General features: G+C 41.6%; 1 long non-coding RNA gene across 1 annotated transcript; it reads right to left on the bottom strand.

Annotated features, from left to right (window-relative positions):
* Positions 1–1,839: 1,839 nt before the first annotated feature.
* Positions 1,840–12,646, bottom strand: LOC112543908 (uncharacterized). Its single transcript, XR_003087202.2, has 3 exons — positions 12,498–12,646; positions 8,940–9,231; positions 1,840–2,277 (listed from the first exon to the last, which is right to left on the bottom strand). It is a non-coding gene; the product is annotated as an uncharacterized LOC112543908 (long non-coding RNA).
* Between the last annotated feature and the right edge of the window lie 7,689 nt (positions 12,647–20,335).

Here is a 20,335-nt window from a genome sequence, read left to right as displayed (position 1 = left end):
TCTATTTTGAATTAATTTCAAAATAGCAGTTGGCTTGTGTAGACGCTAGGAAAGTTATTTCGAAATAACGGCTGTTATTTCGAAATAACTTTGCTGTGCAGACATACCCTTGCAGTGTAAGGGACAGTTTCATATTTTGTTCATAGGTTCAGTAATAACTGAGTGTAACAGGGACTATTCTATATTTGGAGCTCACCACTGCAATTAATAGACTTCACAGCTGGCATCTTTCTCCTATTCTACACAGCTGCAGTTACTATGGCAGCAGTCCCTGATAGGCTGGTGGATGGGCCATTGAACCTCTTTCTCATCTCCTATTAATACTGCTCCAGGGACCACTCATACCTTATGCAATGGAGCAGCTCTCTTAACATCATTGTATAGTGTTGTGTACTGTTAAACAAGCGCACTCATTCCAAAGATGAGTGTATTTCAGTGGTGAGGGAAGGGGTCTGCCTATGTAGCCTTTGATTCCCTCACAAGACTGTTTTCAAAATTAATTATTATTTTAGAATTCTCCATGAGCCCCAGATGAAAGGTGTGATACAAATGAAAAGGGCTGTTATTACCCAAGTGGCTTACTACAGCACTAAGACATATATACTATTTATCATTTCATTATAACTCCTACAGTACTGGATAGGAGTACTGGGTAAATCAACCAATTATTAAAGTACACTAATTTATATGGCAAATTAAGAATAAATTAAATTAACTGATCATACAAATTAACTATTTTATTCATAAGATTAAAAGGAGTTAGTTAGGAACCAAATTAAAAAGTAGCTAATTTTAGGTTATTTGTGTAATTCAGAAAGAAAAATGTTTGAAAATGTTTTATTGTTAGGGTACGCTCTGTGTCAGTGCAACCTTGGAAAGAATTCAAAGCCACTGTAGATCTCATACTATGTCGTTATGTTAGCCATCTTGTGTTGCAAAGTTAGATCTGCTTAACAAACAGAAATGGGATAGGTCAAATCAGCAGGAAATCCATGAAAGCAGACATACCTTAATTTGAGTAACAATACAATGTTTGCATCAAAGGCCTTTTGAAGCATATAATATCTTAACACTCAGCTAGACCTGAAGTGTTCTTAGAAAGTTTTCAGAAGGATTATGTAGGTTAAAAGGAAATATTTATAGGAGGTATTAATGTGCAGTTTTATATTGTGGATCAACATTTCAAGCAGTTCCATTTTTTTAGAAAAGCATGGCTCACAAAAAATTAGCTAGACTGCTTATGAATAAAATTTTAAGCCTTTATTGATTTATTCTGTTAATTAACAGTGTTGGATTTATGGGTTATTAATAGTCTACTAAAGCAAACAATGAGCCACTTGATGAGAATAAAAGATATTTTCAGATTCTTACACTGTTAGACTACATTTAACTACTAACGGCAAGTCAGCCCAGGGAGACTGAATTTGGAAATTAAACATTCAAAGGCTAAAACATCCATAATCTAAGCCAAGAATTGGAGTAAGAGTATTACTCTGAGTGTTTGCAAGGCATCTAGAAGAATCTATTAATGGAAGGGAGGTGATCAGGAAGAAAAACAGGAGCAGAGCAGGGGGAAGGGGATGTCACTAAAAACGTCTAGTTCATCATGTGAAATATCTAGTCGTGTTAATGCTGAGCATCATTAGCCATCACAAAGGTTCTGTTCTCAGCCCCTGAGCCGTGGGTTAGGTTTTAGACATTGCCATTAATTATTGAAACACAGAAGGCTCAAAAACATCTTGATTCACTGGCAAACTGACAAACATATGGTGGGTTTTGCAAACCTCTAGGTTTCTGTTCAGAGAAGGAAAACATTAATTGCATACAAATTCTACTGGGAGTTCCAAAACCAGCCATCGTTAACATAGTTAGATGTCATATCTGGTAAGCTCAATGCATTTTAAAATCCATGTAACAAATTCGAACTTTTCCAGAGGCTTAGGACAACCAAAGTGCTTAAATGAAATAAACCCAAAGAACAACAATAGTGTATCAGACAGCTTTGCTTTTGATTGATAGTCTGGATGGCATGTATATTTACTGGCAATCAGAAGCTGTTGTCTGGAATGTGCTGTTTTGTGATGTTCCTGGGGTCCTACCAATACTACTTAAGACATTTGATTGTCAGGTTGACATTTGAAATCCCATGGATATCAAGACTCCAGATTGAAAATCATTGAACACAGAGTTTAATCATGATCAGCACTGGATCTTGGAGAACAGTTGTCTTCTCCTTTTTCCACTGCCATTTTCTTTCTCTTTCTTCATTGTAGTGTGCTATGGGGGCAACACAATGAGGCATGAGTATAAGAAATAAGTGACAAAGTGAAACGGGCTGGCATTTAGGATATCTTCTGATATAAAAGGAGGCATGGGATCGTTAATTATCTTTTTCCTATGTTTCTTGTAAAACAAGGCACCAGTACTACTGCACCAAACACTACCCAATATCAAGATCTGATTCTGAGTATAGTAGTGACTCAAAGTGAGGAATGTTAATGATGCAACATTGTTCTGAATTCTCTTCATTAGGAAATAACTTAAGAATATGGGATTGCTTTCTCTTTTGTTTTGTTTTGTTGTTTTTCCTGGAAAATTCAGTGGGATTTTATTACCGGACAAAAAGGAAGATCATACTACAGGTTGGAACTCTATGGTCCAGATTTCAATAGTTTGACACCATCTGTGATCCAGAATCTCCGTGGGTACTCCAGGGCTGGAGCGCTCATGGAGAAAAGCCAGGACCTCTGGTCAGAGCTCTCCTGTCCTCCCAAATAGCCCATTTGTGGTGCTTAAGCTAAGTGGGGCAGAGAAGGAGCAGGGATGGGGGACAGTCAGGGGAAAAGGAAGGGTGGCTGTGGAGCCCCACAGTCTTGGAGCACTTCATCAACACTGTCTCTTCCACTGATTCTCTTCCCCCCCCCCCATCCCTGTTTGGTCAAACCTGCCCCTTCTGCTGCTGCTGGAATAGGCCCCACAGCCAAGAGCAGCAGAGGGCTCAGAATTGACCAAGCAGGGACTGAGGAGAATGCTTGGGGTAAGAGACAGGATGGCTGCAGAGCCCTTTAGCCAGCAGCAGGGGGTAAGAGCACAGACGGGGGGCCAGGAGTGCAGCCTGGTGTCCACAGGACTTGGTGTGCTCCTAACCCACAGTCACAGGGCTCTGCAGGCACCCTGTCACCTTCCCCGAGCGCCCCCTCCCCACATTCCTCACTTGGCCAGTGCTGGCCCCTCTGTCCCTCTGGAGCATAGCCCCACAGCTGGTGACAGCAAAGGGGTCAGCATTGACCTCCCCTGCTCCAGCAGATTCCCTGGTTCAGGACCTGACTGGTCCCAAGGGTACCAGACCAGGGAGATACAGCTGGTATCAAAATTAAGAATTTACTGAAGTGAACCTGAGTTGCAACATCCTCAATTTAGAAAAAGTTAATAACCCAGGATGCTCCTCCAGGAATGCCACCTAGATCTGCATCAGCACAGTATTTGAGTCACTCAATGGTCTGTAACATATTTAACTTTCTGTTAGTTACTTTGTGAACCAAAGCGCACACAGATTATTACAACCTTCCACTCGCACCAACCTAATCTCTGAAATATTCCTGATGTTTTTCATAGCCACAGGAAAAAAGAGACAGTGTAAATGAGTCAAGCTCCATTGACTTCTTTCTACACGAGCTGAAAGTTGATCCAGAATTTTTCATTTTTTTCTTTTATTAAAAAGGGAACTACAATATTTGACTTCTGTGGGACAAGGAACAGATCCTAAGTGAGGTAGATCATAGAATCATAGAATATTAGGACTGGAAGGGACCTCGAGAGGTCATCAAGTCCAGTCCCCTGCCCTCATGGCAGGACCAAATACTGTCTAGACCATCCCTGATAGACATTTATCTAACTTACTTTTAAATATCTCCAGAGGTGGAGATTCCACAACCTCCCTGGGCAATTTATTTCAGTGTTTGACCACCCTAACAGTTAGGAACTTTTTCCTAATGTCCAACCTAAACCTCCATGGCTGCAGTTTAAGCCCATTGCTTCTTGTTCTATCCTCAAAGGCCAAGATGAACAAGTTTTCTCCCTCCTCCTTATGACACCCTTTTAGATACCTGAAAACTGCTATCATGTCCCCCCTCAATCTTCTCTTTTCCAAACTAAACAAACCCAATTCTTTCAGCCTTCCTTCATAGGTCATGTTCTCTAGACCTTGAATCATTCTTGTTGCTCTTCTCTGGACCCTCTCCAATTTCTCCACATCTTTCTTGAAATGCGGTGCCCAGAACTGGACACAATACTCCGACTGAGGCCTAACCAGCGCAGAGTAGAGTGGAAATGTCGATGTTCATGAGTCCCTTTGTTCTGAAATTACTGTAATCCAGTAGCCCAGGATTAAAGAGGAAATGACATTTAGAATCACAGAATTATGGACATTCCAGTGTGGCAAAATTGGAATTCTTTGCATCAAATAATGAACACAATTTTCTATTACTGGGGTGGTCAAACTTACTGACCCTCTAAGCCACATTGGACAACCTTCAGAGGTTTGAGAGCCAGGGCTTATGTGCCAGGGCTCAGGGTTTCACCCCTGCTGAAAATGCCTGCCAGGGGTTTGGGGTTTAGCCCCACTTCTGCTGAGCCCTGAACCCTGGCCGGAGTGCTAGTAAAGCTGAAGCTCTAAGTCCTTCCCTTCCCACTGGGAAGAAGCCTTATCCTACCATCCTGCTGCAAAGCAAAGGTCTAAATCTCCCCCACCCCAAGTCTGGTGGGTGGAGGATGGGTTGAGGTGCTCTACAAGCTGCACTTTAACTGTAAAAGGAGTCTGATCCATAAGGCATATGAGCTAGTTTGGCCACCCCTGTTATATCATGTAATGAACACATGATTAAATTTACCCGAGGGCAATTTATTTGTACTACATTCTAGACTATTACCCTGCCCTGTCTTGTTGAAAGTCTATACAGTCATGTAAGGCTATAATCTTTGAATGATGCTGCAGCCAAGCCCTATGGAAAAACGGGTTTTCTACATTCGTGGTGCCAGTTGGACTAGATGTGGGCCTGAAGCTTTCCACCTGACCACATGGCAACAGGAAACAAACTACATAAGAAAGACTTCAGCTCTGAACAGGAAAGATCAACACATGTTAGAAAGACTTGCAGAGATAAAGGGGGGGGGGCAGTAGGGAGTCTGCCTGTAATACTGACATACTTCAGACTCACAAAGAGGACATTTTTATTATTCAAAGATCTGTAGCACAAGTGCTTTTAAGAGTGAAGTGACTGTAATTAAGAAATTCCTTTGCTAAGCTTATATTCCTTGCTGTCCCGCCACATTCTTGCTGAAGGGACTAAACCAGAAGCCCAGCGTGCCCACAGGCTTTGTGGAGCTCTGAGAGACTACGCGTGAATGCCTGTGGATGGCGCGTGGGAGGTCTGAGGCTTTTTCTTCAAAGTCTAGGCTGGCAGGTCTGTGAAGTCTGAGGTCCTAAGAAAAGGTGTCAAACAAAAGAGCTGAGCCTGGGCATCTCAAAGCTTAACAGATCCAAAGCTAGTAATATTGAGAAGGTTCTGGTCAGATTCGGACACTGGATCCATTCACAAAAGACTGGTGTCCCTACAAAAGAACTGGAAGATCGCCTGTTTAATCTTCCAGTCCATCTGTCAGTGCCTTTTACCACATATTCCAGTTTAAAATGATTCCAGTGATAGAATTTCCACCTCACCTCTAGAAGAGTTAACTTCTACATTATTTTAGCCCCTAATGTATATTCATATACATTATCATATATGCCCCTGTTTAGGGATTATATCAAGTACTGTATACAAACTTCACATTTCAGTGCTCTGAGAACAAAGAAAACTCACTGTGCTTGGGGGTGCATCACTAAGAGTTCTTTTCTGCAGTACTCTTTGAAACTCAGAATGCTGGGTGGTTTTCTTGCTTATATCCTCCACATCACATTTTATGCGTCTAAATTTGAAAACCTAGCCCCAGCGTGCTTATAAAATGCCAGGTTATTGACAATAGTAGTGCTCATTTGCTGTGGCCAATTTAGCACTAATAAGCTGAAACTGCGCTACAGGGATTCTGCTGTATGGAACATAAACTCCTTTCCCTTCACTATTAAGGATACTTTCCTATAAAAGGATGGCAGCCTAATAGTTTCTTCTCCATGTTAGTAACCAATCTCTGTACATATTAGCGCTATTTTCCCCAACAGCTTTCACTGTAACACATATTAGCTCTGTTACAAGGCACTGAACCGACAAATACACAGTAGACAGGCTATTGAACTATTTTGCGAGCATACTGGGAATCCAGCATGTACGCATACTATGGTGGTTCTTAAGAAACATCCAGTACTGGAAAAAGTAGAATTTGCTGCCGTGAATCAGATCTACAGTGTGGGTTAGGCGTGGGGGCTTTGCGTTTGTTTGTTTCTTCCTATTATTTTAGAAAAAGTGGGGTCTATTTTAGGGTATCTTTCAGAAAAACTGAATCTTAGTCCTCCCTGCCCTCCAAATGGGGAACAGCAGCAGCAGCTGAGAAGAGCATTCGCCTCCCCCCAATTATTCACTCAACTCTGAAACCGGCACTCTGCAAATACTTCTCTCATTTGCTGGGTGGACATGCGTTATTGCTCCTCTTTCAGCCCTCCTTTCGCCTAGCACTGCATCCAATCAGCTATCCCATTTCACTCTTCTTTTTTCTTCTTTGTCCCTATCCCCACCTTTTATGTTTCTTTTTCTGTTTTCCCTTCTCTTACTCCAAGAATCTGTTCCTCACCCCCCCCCCTTCAAGCTTGAGTCCAAAAGTAACCAAAATCATATTGCTAAAGCTACGTTAGTTTCATACATAAACATATAAACAAAGCTGTAAGGAAAAAAAGGCATATGGAATGAGTGTGACATGCTTTTTCTCATCCTGACCACTTTGCTAGTATGTACCTCCTCCCTTTGGATTCAGCTATTGAAACTAGTTTAAATCTATTGATTTCAGTGGCACTGTGTGAATTTACACCAACTATAGATCTGGCTCCTGTTCTTCCTGTATGTGTTTGCAGTGCCTAGCAGTTAGCACAATGGGTCCGCTATCCTGCGCAGAGACTCTGAGCTAAGTAAAATAAATATATAATCTAATCATTAACAGTCTAGTAATGAAGTTGTTCTCTCGCTCATTGCCTAATACACATGGATCCTCTTGTCTGCTTAGAATAACCACACAGGGGTTATTTCATTCTGTAATAAAATGACTCTCATAATTCTACCCAGAATAAATCGACTTATGTGACATTATTAATGCCCTGAACATTCTGAGCAGACTTAACTAACCACAATCGCCAGACAGAAGATGGAAGACACCACTATCTCACTTCCTCAACTTCACAGGGTTTGTGATTTTAGGAATTAAAAACAAAGCTTATTAATGTTGTATTAATTAAACTTGTATTATAGCTGTGGTATCATTTCCCTTGTTTCCCTTGGCAGTAATCAAATTCCCTCATTGTGATAAACTACCTCGGCCTTCGGCCTCATAGCTTATCCACCTGAGAATTGAATTATTGCCTCATGAAAGAGAGGGTTGATTATATAATCACTTAATTAAATGCTATACTCAGTCATTGCTGAGCTACTCCTAAAATGCATTTGGCATCTCTATTAGTGGAGTTTAAACATCGGACGACTTTTTTTTTTCAGATGTGCTACTTTAAAGGTTATTCATTACAATGTTCTTTTGTTTGTACTGCTTGATTATAATCCATGGTTCTGACTCACTCCCCCTCACAAAGGGAACGAAATGGTCTCTGTGTTCCTGTCTGGCTTGCAGATTCTCACTGTTCTGTTTGTTTTGGATTTCTCCCCCTCCCCCTCTTTCTCTCTGTAAAAAGTTCCAGAGGTAAAGCACCCTCCTCGCTCATCTGTTAGGTAGCTCAACTCTGAGCAAGTCTCAAAGGCCCGATCCCAAATGCACTGAAGTTAACAGGAGTCTTTCAATGGGCTTTGGGTCAGGCCTTATACAGGAGAAAATCACATGTGCTATATCATGAGAGCAAACAGTGTTTGTTACAGCCCTGTGAGTTCTCTCAGGTGGATAGTCACTGGGCCTCTCTAGTAATCCAAACCTTGAGTGTTGTGTATTTTTAAACTGACTGAGTCTAAGTAGCATACAAACACTGGCTTTATTTTAGTCTGGTCTTTCAGGCACACACATGGGGCTGTGTCTAGACTGGCAAGTTTTTCCGCAAAAGCAGCTGCTTTTGTGGAAAAACTTGCCAGCTGTCTACACTGGCTGCTTCAATTTCCACAAGAACACTGACTTCCTACTGTCTGAAATAAGTGCTTCTTGCGGAAATACTATGCTGCTCCCGTTCGGGCAAAAGTCCTTTTGCGCAAAGCTTTTGCGCAAAAGGGTCAGTGTAGACAGCTCAGATTTGTTTTGTGCAAAGAAGCTCCGATCGCGAAAATGGCGATTGGGGCTTTTTTTGCAGAAAAGCGCGTCTAGATTGGCACGGATGCTTTTCCGCAAAAAGTGCTTTTGCGGAAAAGCGTCCATGCCAATCTAGACGCTCTTTTCCGCAAATGCTTTTAACGGAAAACTTTTCCGTTAAAAGCATTTGTGGAAAATCATGGCAGTCTAGACGTAGCTATGGGGTTCAGACTCCAATGGCTGGTACTTAGGGTGTGGGGCTGAGCTGCCATAGGCCCCAAGATGAGCATGGACCCCTCTAGTCTTCCCAGTAGCTGATGCACATATGCCCTCTTCAGAGCTACACCCACATGGGTACACCAGATCAGTGCCCTCCCTTCCCTCCTGTCCCCCCAGCGATTTTGTGACATTTAAGACAACAGAGACTTTGCAAAGGCACTTCTAAATCACAGATACTTATCCACAAAACCCAAAAGATAGACAGATCTATGGAAACATTTCTAAAAATTGCCCACCTGCACATGAGACCTTCCCTCATTTTTTCACCCTCACTGACAGGGCCCTTTTGATCTTAGTCAGTGTGCTACAGGGAGTCCAGGATTCTTCTGCGTCCTTGTCTCCTTCTGCCCAGTATCGTTTTCTAACACGTATTTTCCTTTCTTTTCTAACAAAGAAGTCCTCCTGCGTGTAAGTATTGGTGTGAGACCTCATGTCCCATCCGCTTGCATAACCTCCCTTTGTTTCAGGTAGGAGTAGAGTCAGAATGAATCCAGATCAATTTCTGTGGTTCCAAACTGTGCACATCCCCTGCATTAGGTGTTGCAGTAGAAAAATGAAGGGAAAGAAAAACAGTTATCTGAGGAAGGAATGGGTAGCTGATCAGATAGTAACAAACTAAAGCAGTGGTCCTATTCGTTTGGCTGTAGAGGCCGTAGGGTTTCTATGGCTCAGTTTGCCTAAACCAAAAGACTTTCTACACTGTCATTGTGCAGCTTGAATTTTAAGCTTTGATTCCACCTATCAGCTGAGTTGTATGGAACAGGGTTTTTCACTTCCTCCATCATCACAAATGGAAGGCCACTCAGACTTGACATAATATAAATTCACTGGAAAAACAATGAGGAGTCCTGTGGAACCTTAAAGCCCAACTTATTTATTTGGGCATAAAATACCCAAATAACAGATGCATCTGACGAAGTGGTTTTTATCCACAAAAAAAGATGCCTAAATAAATCTGTTAGTCTTTAAGGTACCACAGGACTCCTCATGTTTTTCCAGATAGAGACTAACACGGCTAACTCTCAGAGACTTGAATTCACTGGGAATCTCTCAGGGTACGTCCACACTGAGGGCTAAAGTCGAGTTAAGATACAGAACTTCAGCTACATTAAGGCTATGTCTAGACTGGCCCCTATTCCGAAATAGCCATGCTAATTTCCAACTTTGGAATAGGGAAATCCGCGGGGGATTTAAATATCCCCCGCGGGATTTAAATAAACACGTCTGCCGCTTTTTTTCCGGCTTGGGGAAAAGCCGGAAAAAAGCGTCTAGACTGGTGCGATTCAGGTAGGAATAAGAGATCCTCCGGAAAAGGGCTTTATTCCAGAGGATCGCGCCAGTCTAGACGCTTTTTTCCGGCTTTTCCCCAAGCTGGAAAAAAGTGGCGGACGTGTTTATTTAAATCCCGCGGGGGATATTTAAATCCCCCGCGGATTTCCCTATTCCAAAGTTGGAAATTAGCATGGCTATTTCGGAATAGGGGCCAGTCTAGACGTAGCCTAATTGTGTAGCTGAAGTCCAAGTAGCTTAACTCAGCTTTTGGTGCTGTCTACACTTAGGAATGTTAAATGGTATTTAATCAGCTAATCAACTAGATGATGGAATTTCCATCGACTCGTCGATTAGTTAATAAAGGGGGGAAACTGCAGAGCTGCAGTGGGGTTATCTTTCAGCTCCAGGAGCTAACCCAGCTGTAGCTCTGCCTTTTAAATGTATTAAGAGCTGCTAGGCTCGTAATAGATTTAAAAGGCTGAAGTGCACCGGGGGTGGGGAATGAGCATGAGCTGGAAATCAGATGTCCTGCCTTGCACCTGGTCCCTCCTGCTCACTTGTGCTTTATAAATGCACTTTAAATGTGCTCTAGCTTTTTCGCCTGGTGGCTCTTAATACATTTAAAAAGCACAAGTGCAACAGGGGGGAAACGGGTGTGAACCGGGAATCAGCTGATTCCTGGCTTGCACCCAGTCCCCTGCTATGCCTCTGCCTCCCTTGCCCCCCGACCCGGGAGATGGTAGCAGCGGATTATTGGCTTTTAAGCCAGCTCCCTCCAGCACCGGTTCCTGCTCCCCCCTCCCCACCTTGATGCCTCTCTGTGAAAGACGCAGCAAGTGGGGGGAAGCAACTAGTCGAGTCACTAGTCAACTATCCGATAAGCATATACTTATTGGATAGTTGACTAGTTGCGTACATCCCTAGTGTACACAGCAAGAAGTCGAAGGAAAAACACTCTTCCTTTGACATCCTTTACTGCTCATGAAATGAGGGTTATAGAAGTCAGAGTAAGAAGCCTGTATTTTGAAATTATTTTGAAATAACAGGCTTGCTGAGTAAACGTGCACTCTGTTATGTTATTTTGAAATAAGCGTGCAGTGTAGACATAATCTCAGTTGATGCCAATGGGAGCTAGATAGATCACCAGCACCTTTGGCAATAGGTAAGGAGTAGCCTGGAAAACTTTCATGAGTGGATTGAGGCCATCTCCAATTTCACTACCCTTAAAAAACAAACAAAAAACAAAAAACAGAAACAAAAAAAAAAACAAGTTCCTTTACTATAGCTATTCACAGCCTGCTTAGCTGTACATGTATGAGAGATGAAAGACTATAGTATTATTTAATCTACATTTTAACTCAAGTTGCCACTGACATTTGTTGGCACAGTTTAATCAACAATGGGCCAGATTAATCCACTGAAGTAACTGAAATTAGGCCTAGTACTTCTTGTTCTACTGACATCAATGAAAGCTTCTGTACATCATGGGATAGTCTATGTGTGTGTGTGTGCAGGGAGGGAATAGGACTAGGAGAATAGACTCATCATTAAATCATGTTTACCAAAGTGAACTAATCATGTTCTGGCTTGGTATTGTAGCTCTCAGATCTGCTTCTTCCAGATCCCTGTGTTACATGTCAATAATTTCAACAGGATAGCTACTCTCATTTGTCAGTGTGTGCCTTTTTCCTCTTCAGGAAGGTCTGCTCTGGACGGTGTATCTTCTGTAAGCATGTGTTTGCAGTATAAATTACTTTTCAATCATATCTTTTCAATTCTAACAACAGTCCCTGTATTGAACCAGGTGCTTTCCCTAGTGGTTATTTATGTAGAGTTTAATGACTTGTCATCTGTCTATGCAGTCACTTCTCTGCCAAATACATAATAGAGAAATTTTCTAGTAGCATAAACTGCCAGTAATTTTGTTTCTTTAAAATCTAGGATTTTTTAAAATATAGTTGTACATAGCTCTCTTCTGCAGAACTTTAATAGTTAGCTTAGAACTGTGCAAGAAATTCTTTTGGAATCCTGAACCCACTTCAAATCAGGGAAGATTCAGACTCTGTTCCTTCCACCAACTTTGGGTTAGGGTTGGGAATTAGTTGCTGCTGATACGCAGCCTTTGCACCCACTCAGAACCACTCCACCATGAAGCTAGTTTAGCTAAAGGGGACAGTGACCTATTCTCTCATCCCCTTTGCTGCTTTATCATGGTGATAAAGGCCTGAAGGAAAGGGCACCAACTTATTGACAGAGTTTGCTGGACTTGTACACGTGTACAAGTTCTTGGCTGTGCACGTGTACAGGATACATGTTTTCAGTCACATATCAGATTTTCAGCATCCAAATGACAACTGTCCCCATAGAAGTCACATTAACACATTTTAATTCTCTCTCTCATTGTTGGCACATACCATATGCAAAGCAATACACAAAATAAACAGTAAAGCAACCACCATGTTTGCCCAACCCACTAAGGTTTTTCTTAAGTGTGAGGTTGAAAGTCCTGTTCTGTATTTTACCTGAAAATGGCTTTTCCAGCAACAAAATGCCTCCTAACCAGTGTTGCCATAAATACCGATAAAAAGGACTTCAGTATAAATGCCACAGACACAATGACAAACGTTTCAACTGCTGTATTCCCTGCAAGTATCTGGCCAATATATGGACAACCATCTAAATAATATAAGTACATAATGGAAGAGAAAGAAAAAAGAGCAATAGTTATATTTAATTTGCATACATATATAAGCTTGGAATAACAATTCAAGAAATCCCTTATAAATGTAACTAAATGCATACATTTCATTTCCATTTTATGAATGTGCATGCATGTACGCATGTGAGCACACAGTTATGCATGAATGATATTATGTATAGCTAGCTCATCAGTCCATGAAATGAGTGGGTTTTTTTCACATTATCAGCATACCCTCAAACATGTCATCCTGATTATGGTTCCTCATTGGCAAAAGTATTTGTCCAATACTACTAAACAGTCTTTCTCCAGGCACAAAGCATGTGGTATGAAATCTGATAAAAAGCTTAGGAGCTGCAGGTTATCTTTTCAAGCTGATCCTGTTCATGTGATAAACCACTTAGGAATTACATTCCAACCATTCTTAAGGAGTCAGATAAAGCTGCCTCTTGATCAACAAAGCTATAGAAATGAATGTGGCAAAAATGGAGCATGCCCAGTGGGTGCAAGGGGTTTCCTGCCCCTCCCTGCAGGGATGCAGCTTTTGGGCGTATCTCACAATGCAGGAAACTGAGAGGTATGTATCTGCAGGCTCTGTCCTCATCCACCTTCCTAATGTCCACTGATTCACCCTTCCATTGTAGCTGGGTCTGGTTGCAGTGACCAATCAGAAGTGAAGGGGGCAGGGCTGCCACTCTCCTGAACAGGTGTCAGTGCAGGGCCAGTAGAAAAAACAGTGGCAGATGGAACCCAGAGCTTGAATGCCCCCGCACCGTGGCAGTGGGTTCTGGGGTCCAACCTGAGTCTGGGATGGTTGGGAGGGCTGTGATTGCTTAAAAACACTAGTTTGAAAAAGCTGTTGCAGATTTAAAAAGCCACTTATGCTTTAAGTATCTTTAAAATGTGCTTAAATAAAAGTACTGGATACCAAATATTTTAAGTAGTTAAGTATAAGTGTGTTGAGTGATCAAAAATACATGAGTATATGCTCAAGTACAAAGGTATTTAAGCACATGAGAACACTGTTCCTAATACCATGTTGGGACACTGGTACAGTATTGACTGAGAGGTAGAGTATTACAATATTATTTCCTGCTTGACCCTTTGGACCCAGGTAACTATTAAAACAATGCTAGAGACTGGTAGGTCAGATACAATAGTACTCCACACTAACACCTTATGAGAAAAGCCCCTATTCATACCCAACCCCTCCTTAAGGTTTCCTGCATGGAGCTCCATGAGACCTTAATCCACCTCTTCATGCCATGCCATGTTAACCCTTAGAGGCTGATGGAGAATTCTAACTATTTCAGATAAGCTGTCAAACAGAAAATGAAATACCCTGGCCACTCGGTATCTGCGTGTGTGCCATGTCTGAGCCTTCCGTATGAGAATCACACACAGTTAGTGTGTGAGTTACAAAGGAGTGGAACCACTGGAATCAGAATATCTTCAACCCAATGAGGGAACATTCTTACTGTTCAGACAGCAGAGAAGACTGAGTTTAACCCAGTGAAATACCTTAAAGGCTGATTGTAAAATCAGGAGGATGGAGGTTAGAGACTGTCTTACATTCTGGTCTGAACAAGGAAAAATATTGACAAGTTTCAGAGGCAGTACTAGTCTCTCTCCATCAGAAGGAGGGTCAGCAAATGCTGAGATGTACGTTGAAGAACAGTGGCATAGAGTGAAAAAGTCTCTCATGTGCTGTAAGACAAAGGTTATTGATTTCCTGGGAAACTAGTAGATCAGATTAGTCTGGAATATGGAGGGAGTGAGACTAGCCAGGATTTGTTAACCTTCAGGGCACAATGCAAAGCCCACCTTTCTAATGCAACATTGTGGGAGGGCTGAGTGGCTGGGGAGTGCTAGGCTGGTGATACACATTTTCAGACTGGCAGTTTTATGCGAGGTAGTACCTGCAGTTGGTTGAACTTTATGGTTATGGACTACGGGGTGCACAGAGCTTGTGATAGGCATTATGTAAAAAGTCAAAATAATAAACACAAATATAACTTAGAATTACATGTGCATTTGTGAATTATCAAAAGTTGCTTCTTCTCTGGTCTGGTTCTGTGCTTATTTACATGAGTGTGAGTCAGAATTAATGCCCACTGAGTTCAGTGATGATACTTCAAGGGAAACCAGAGGCTGGCCCTACATCTCATTTCACAGCACCTTCTCTGTGCCCAGACTCATGAAGTCACAATGCTGTCCTTCATCCTTCTTGTTGCTTTCTAGAAAACAGATTCTGATGAAATAACTTAAAACCAAAGACTTCTTTTTCACTGTAAGAAGAGGAAGAGCATGCTCTTTCTATAGGAATGTCTACACTACGGGAAAAGGTCGAATTAAGATACGCAACTTCAGCTATGTTAATTGCATCGCTGAAGTACAAGTACCTTAATTCAGCTTTTGGCGCTGTCCACACTTCAGGAAGTCAAAGAGAGAACACTCTCCCTTCGACTTCTCTTACTTCTCATGGAAGCAGGACTGCTGGCATCAACCGAAGCACCCCCCTCACTTCAAATTAGCATGTCTGCACTAGACCCACTAATTCGAACCCTTGGAAGATGGACAGTGGCAGCTCTGATTTTCTCTGTAGTGTAGACATACCCTAAGGGACAGCTGGATCTCAACCACAAACATATATATATGTCACTGCATCACAAGCAGTGTCATTTCAAGCATACGTGTTTCTTTGTTTTGAAAAAGAAGGGGCAGCTTCAGGAAAGGAAAATAACTGCAATTTTTTAAAGTTCCAGGTGGTGGAGCTAATACATTGCCTGTGATAAGACAGTCAGACAAAACAATTCTTGTGAGGCTTGAAAGAGATCTGAGGAAATGTCCCTGCCAGAACTGCCCATGATTCCCTTTTACCGAATAAGGGATTGGAAACCGTTTGTGGAACTTTCCAAATAAGGTTTTGGGACAAAGAGTTAAATGTTTTTGATTGCTTCCTTCTGTGAATGTTACTTATCTTGTGTTGTGTTGGTAAATCTACAAGCAGCCTGCATGGATTATGGAATGACGTACATGGCATTATGCATTTTTGTAGACCTCGTTGCTATAGAACCCAACTCTTTCCTTCTAAGTCAATGGGAGTTTTGGATGCAAAAGGAATTCAGGCTGGAGCCTTTATTTGTTAAAAACATTATATGAAAATAATACAAATTTAATAATTAAACTGTCAGATGCTGGACATAATGATACCAAATTTTGAACAAAATTGCACTGAAAAAAATATTTTAAGAGACGAGTTTAAAGAAATTATATAGTAATAAAATTGGCAAGCTGCTTACAATCAACATGAACTCCTCGAATCTCTCCTTTAAAAAAAACAGGGCTATGGGTATCTACTTGTAAATGTCTGCAGCACAGACAGTTATGAACTAGGGAAGTTAAATGGAGAAATTCCCAGCAAATCAAGAGCACATTAAATCCTTAATCCTCCTCACTCTCTCTATATATTACAAAGATCCTCTGGGCCCTGTTGTTCACCGGGTGCTGCACTTTAAACACTTGCAAACAAAGAAATAAAAACTCAGCTTATGTGGACTCACCAAGGGCTAGATTCTGACTAGCCGAGGGCAGTTGTACAAGTGTGTGGTAGAATGAACTCTCCCCTCTTCCACTCAGTCCATGGTAGGAGATTGGCACAGTCATAGTCCTTGTGCTGCCTTGGGCAAAGGCTGCCCCAAGGAAGCACTTCCCTTGGCATTATTTTTTTGTTCAAAGAAAACCAGGAAGATGGACTGGTTGCCCTTCCAGGGGCAGGGGACCATGCGCTACGCACGTGAAAGGATGTAGCAAGGTCTCTGTGGTCCAAGTGTTTATAGTGCTCCAGGGCATATTGGGCCAGCTTCTCCGCTGGTGCCAACTGGCACTATCCCACACTGTTTCCATGGAGCCTATGCCAAGTTACACCCGCTGAGGATTCAGCCTGTTGTGCCTGCCTGAGGCAGCGCAGCTCCCCCATTCCCCCAGACTGCTGTTTGGCTCCACAACCACAGTCCAGCCCTTTGTAGATTGCTGAGAATTATCCGTGGAACTGCCGTATCCAGATCCTGTTTGAGGCTGGCATACAAATCCAGTCCAAATGTTTCTCCTCATTGTCTACCTCATTCTAAGCAAAATCACTGTCCGAGGGAGCCATCTGTCTAACACTCCTATGCAAATGGCTACAAAAGCACTCTCCTCCTGTCATTGTCCCAAGAGCCATGTCCCCCGGCAGTAGTGTGGGGGTAGAGGCAGCTACCATATCATGGGATTTTCAGAGCACCAGCTGAGATATCACATCAGAGTGGCAGCTCTCTGGAGGCAGCAGAGTCTGTTGTACCTGTTTACAATGTGGTTAGCTGTTATCAGGATTTATTTAGTAATTCAGGGAATGGAGACAGGATGGCTCTGGGGATTGGTTGTGGGATATAAGCCTTTCATCTCTAGGTCATCCAACAGCTGTTTAGTGGCCTACAGTGTGTGTGACATGAGTGATGGTCTGCATCCAGTACCTCAAAGACAAGTGTCCACAACACAAAAACCGCCTTCCCAATTAGCACTAATTGGCATTCCCATTGGCAACCACCTCGGAGAAGCCAGAAATGGAATGACCAGATATGGGGCTGGCTTTGCAATATATACTTATCTCTTAATTAAACTTGGTATTTATCTTGCAAATACATCTCAGAGTTCTGGGTTTGTAAAGGTCAAGTACTGAATCTTTTTGTGCCAATGCATTTCTTCAGGTTCAACACTGCAAAACACATGCACCGAGTGAGCGCAAGACTGCGTCATTTCCAGAGAGTTTACAGAGTGGATTGTCTCTGGTAGCTTTCCACCAATGCATTTCTAATTGAACAGATGCCCGTGCCTTTGAGCAACAAAGAAATGGGCTACCTTGCTTTGAAATCCACTGATGCGTGTGTAGGTAGTGAATTCAAGGTAAATTTTACAATAAAATCTGCAAAATAACTTGCCTTAAACATTTTGCAACTTTTTATTGTATATTAGCAGTGATGGGTTAGAAGGGATCTCAAGAGGTCATGAAGTCTGGCCCCCTTCACTGAGGCAGGACCAAGTAACCATCCCTCATAGATGTTTGTTCAACCTGTTAAAAACCACCAATAATGTGTATTCCACAACCTTGTTTGGAAGCCTATTCCAGCATTTAATTGTACTCACAGCCAGAAAGTTTTTCCTGCTATCTGACCCAAATCTCCCTTGCTGCCGATTAAGGCAATTACTTCTTCTCGTACCTGCAGTGGACAGATAGGGCAATTGATCCCTGTCTTTTTTATAATAGCCTTTAACATATTTGAAGACTTATCAAGTTCTCAGTCTTTTTTTGCTCAGGACTAAACATGCACTTTTTTTTATACCTTCCACATAGGCCAAGTTTTCTAAACCATTTATCATTTTTGTTGCTGTCCTCTGCTCTCCCATCTTTCCTAAAGTACAGCACCCAGAACAGCACACAATATGCCAGCTAAGGCCTCACCAGTGCGGTGTATAGTGGAACAATTACCTCCTGTGTTTTACATATGATCATCGTATTAATATATCTTTTTTGCAACTGAATCGCATTGTTGACTCCTATTCAATTTCTGACTTGCTATGTCTTTCAGATCCTTTTCAGGCATACTATCACCTAGCTAGTTATTCCCCATACTACAGGGTTTTTTCAAAAAAAGTGTCCATTTTTCGAAAACATTTCCTGTGTCTAGACTGCTGCTGAGTTCTTTCGAAAGTAAATCGAAAGAACGTGGCAGTTTTTTCAACCGCGGAAAACCTCATTTTACAAAGAATAATGCCTTTTTTCAAAGTGCTCTTTCAAAAAAAGGTGCCATGTAATTCAAACAGTGCTTTTTCGAAAGAGAGCATCCAGACTGCCTGGGTGCTCTCTTTCGAAAAAGTGGCTTGCTTTTTTGAAAGTACTGGTTATAGTCTAGACACTCGAAAAAGCCTCTTTCAAAAGAGGCTTGTAGTCTAGACGTACCCTAAATGTAGTATTTTGCACTTATCTTTGCTGAATTTCACTTTGTAGAATTCATACCAATTATCTAGTTTTCCAAGGTTGTTTTGAATTCCAAACCTGTCCTCTAAAGTGCATGGAACCCTTCCCAGCTCTGTGTCATCTGCAACTTTTATAAACATATTCTCCACTCAATTGTACAAGTCATTAATGAAAATATTGGATATTACTGCGCCCAAGACTGACCCTGTGGGACCCTAATAGTTACAGTTGTCCCATTTTGACAATGAATCATTGAAAAGTACTTTCCTTGTTTTTTTTCTCCCCATGTGCTAATGAAAGTAACTGGAGATTTTTCTTTTTAACTGCAAACTGAAAAATGTAGATTTTAGACATCCACAACTATTAAGAAATTTAGAGTGATTTTGGCCAACGATTTTAGTTAAAAAGTTTTTTTAATATCAAAATGGTTAAGTGCAGCATTTCTGATATGAAAAGTTTCAATTTTTCATTTTAAAAAGATGGTGGGTTTTTTTGAATTTCCCTAAACTTTATTTCATTATTTTTAAGAAAGAAAGAAAGAATTCATACAACTAAAAATTATTTTTCTACATTTTTGTTTTGCCAAGAAATTTGAAAAAAATCATTTGGGTTCACTTCCAAAATGATTTTCCTACACAATTTTTTGGTTCAGCCACTAAACCAAAAATAGGTTATTTGCCCAGCTCTGTTCACACATCTCTTGGTCTGTTATACCTTAGCACCCAGATTTCCTTCTGCGTCTTTTTGTCTATTAGATCCACATAATAATCACTTGGGCTATGTCTAGACTGCAGGCCTCTTTCGAAAGATCGCGTCTAGACTGCAGGCGGATCTTTCGAAAGAGAAATCCGCTTTTTCGAAAGAGAGCACCCAGCGAGTCTGGATGCTCTCTTTCGAAGACGGCCTCTTTACATTGAAGAACGCCTTCTTTCGAAAGACGAACTTTCGAAAGAAGGCGTTCTTCCTCGTAAATTGAGGTTTACCGCCATCGAAAGAAAAGCCGCGTTCTTTCGAAATAATTTCGAAAGAACGCGGCTTGAGTCTGGACGCAGGGGAAGTTCTTTCGAAAAAAGGCTACTTTTTTCGAAAGAACCCCTGAGTCTGGACACGGCCTTGGGGCCTGACAACAATGAGAATCTTGCCATTGACTTCAAATAACTTTGGAGCAGGCTCCTGTTAAAAAGAGGCCTATTTAGGTCTCAATACACTGAAATGTTTAAAAGCTTCAGAGGGGTAGCTGAGTTAGTTTGTAACTGTAAAAACTTAAAAAACAACAAATAGTCTAGCAACACCTTATGGGCTAACAAAACATGTAGATGGTATCATGAGCTCAAGAAGTGGGTTGCACCCACGAAAGCTCATGATGCCGTCTGTAGCCATCTGCTTTGTTAGTTTTTAAGGTGCTGCTAGACTATTCGTTACATTAAAAATGTATTAGTGTGAATCAGTGACTGCCCACTGATGGTCTTTATGTTCAAGCTTCAGTACTATGCTATTTGTGCTGATCCTGTCTTTGTCAAAAAAGCATTGTGTAAGTGAGGAGAGAGGCAGTATAGTAAAGTGTATGAGATTAGGATTTAGGAGGTCTTGATTTTATTCCCAGCTCTACCACTGACCTATTATGAGACCCGGTTTTAGTTGCTTCACCT

The sequence above is a fragment of the Pelodiscus sinensis genome, chromosome 2 (genome assembly GCF_049634645.1).
Source record: "Pelodiscus sinensis isolate JC-2024 chromosome 2, ASM4963464v1, whole genome shotgun sequence".
Taxonomy (NCBI): Eukaryota; Metazoa; Chordata; order Testudines; family Trionychidae; genus Pelodiscus; species Pelodiscus sinensis.
Note: the sequence above shows the minus strand (reverse complement) of the source record. Positions and strands in the feature narration are given on the sequence as shown.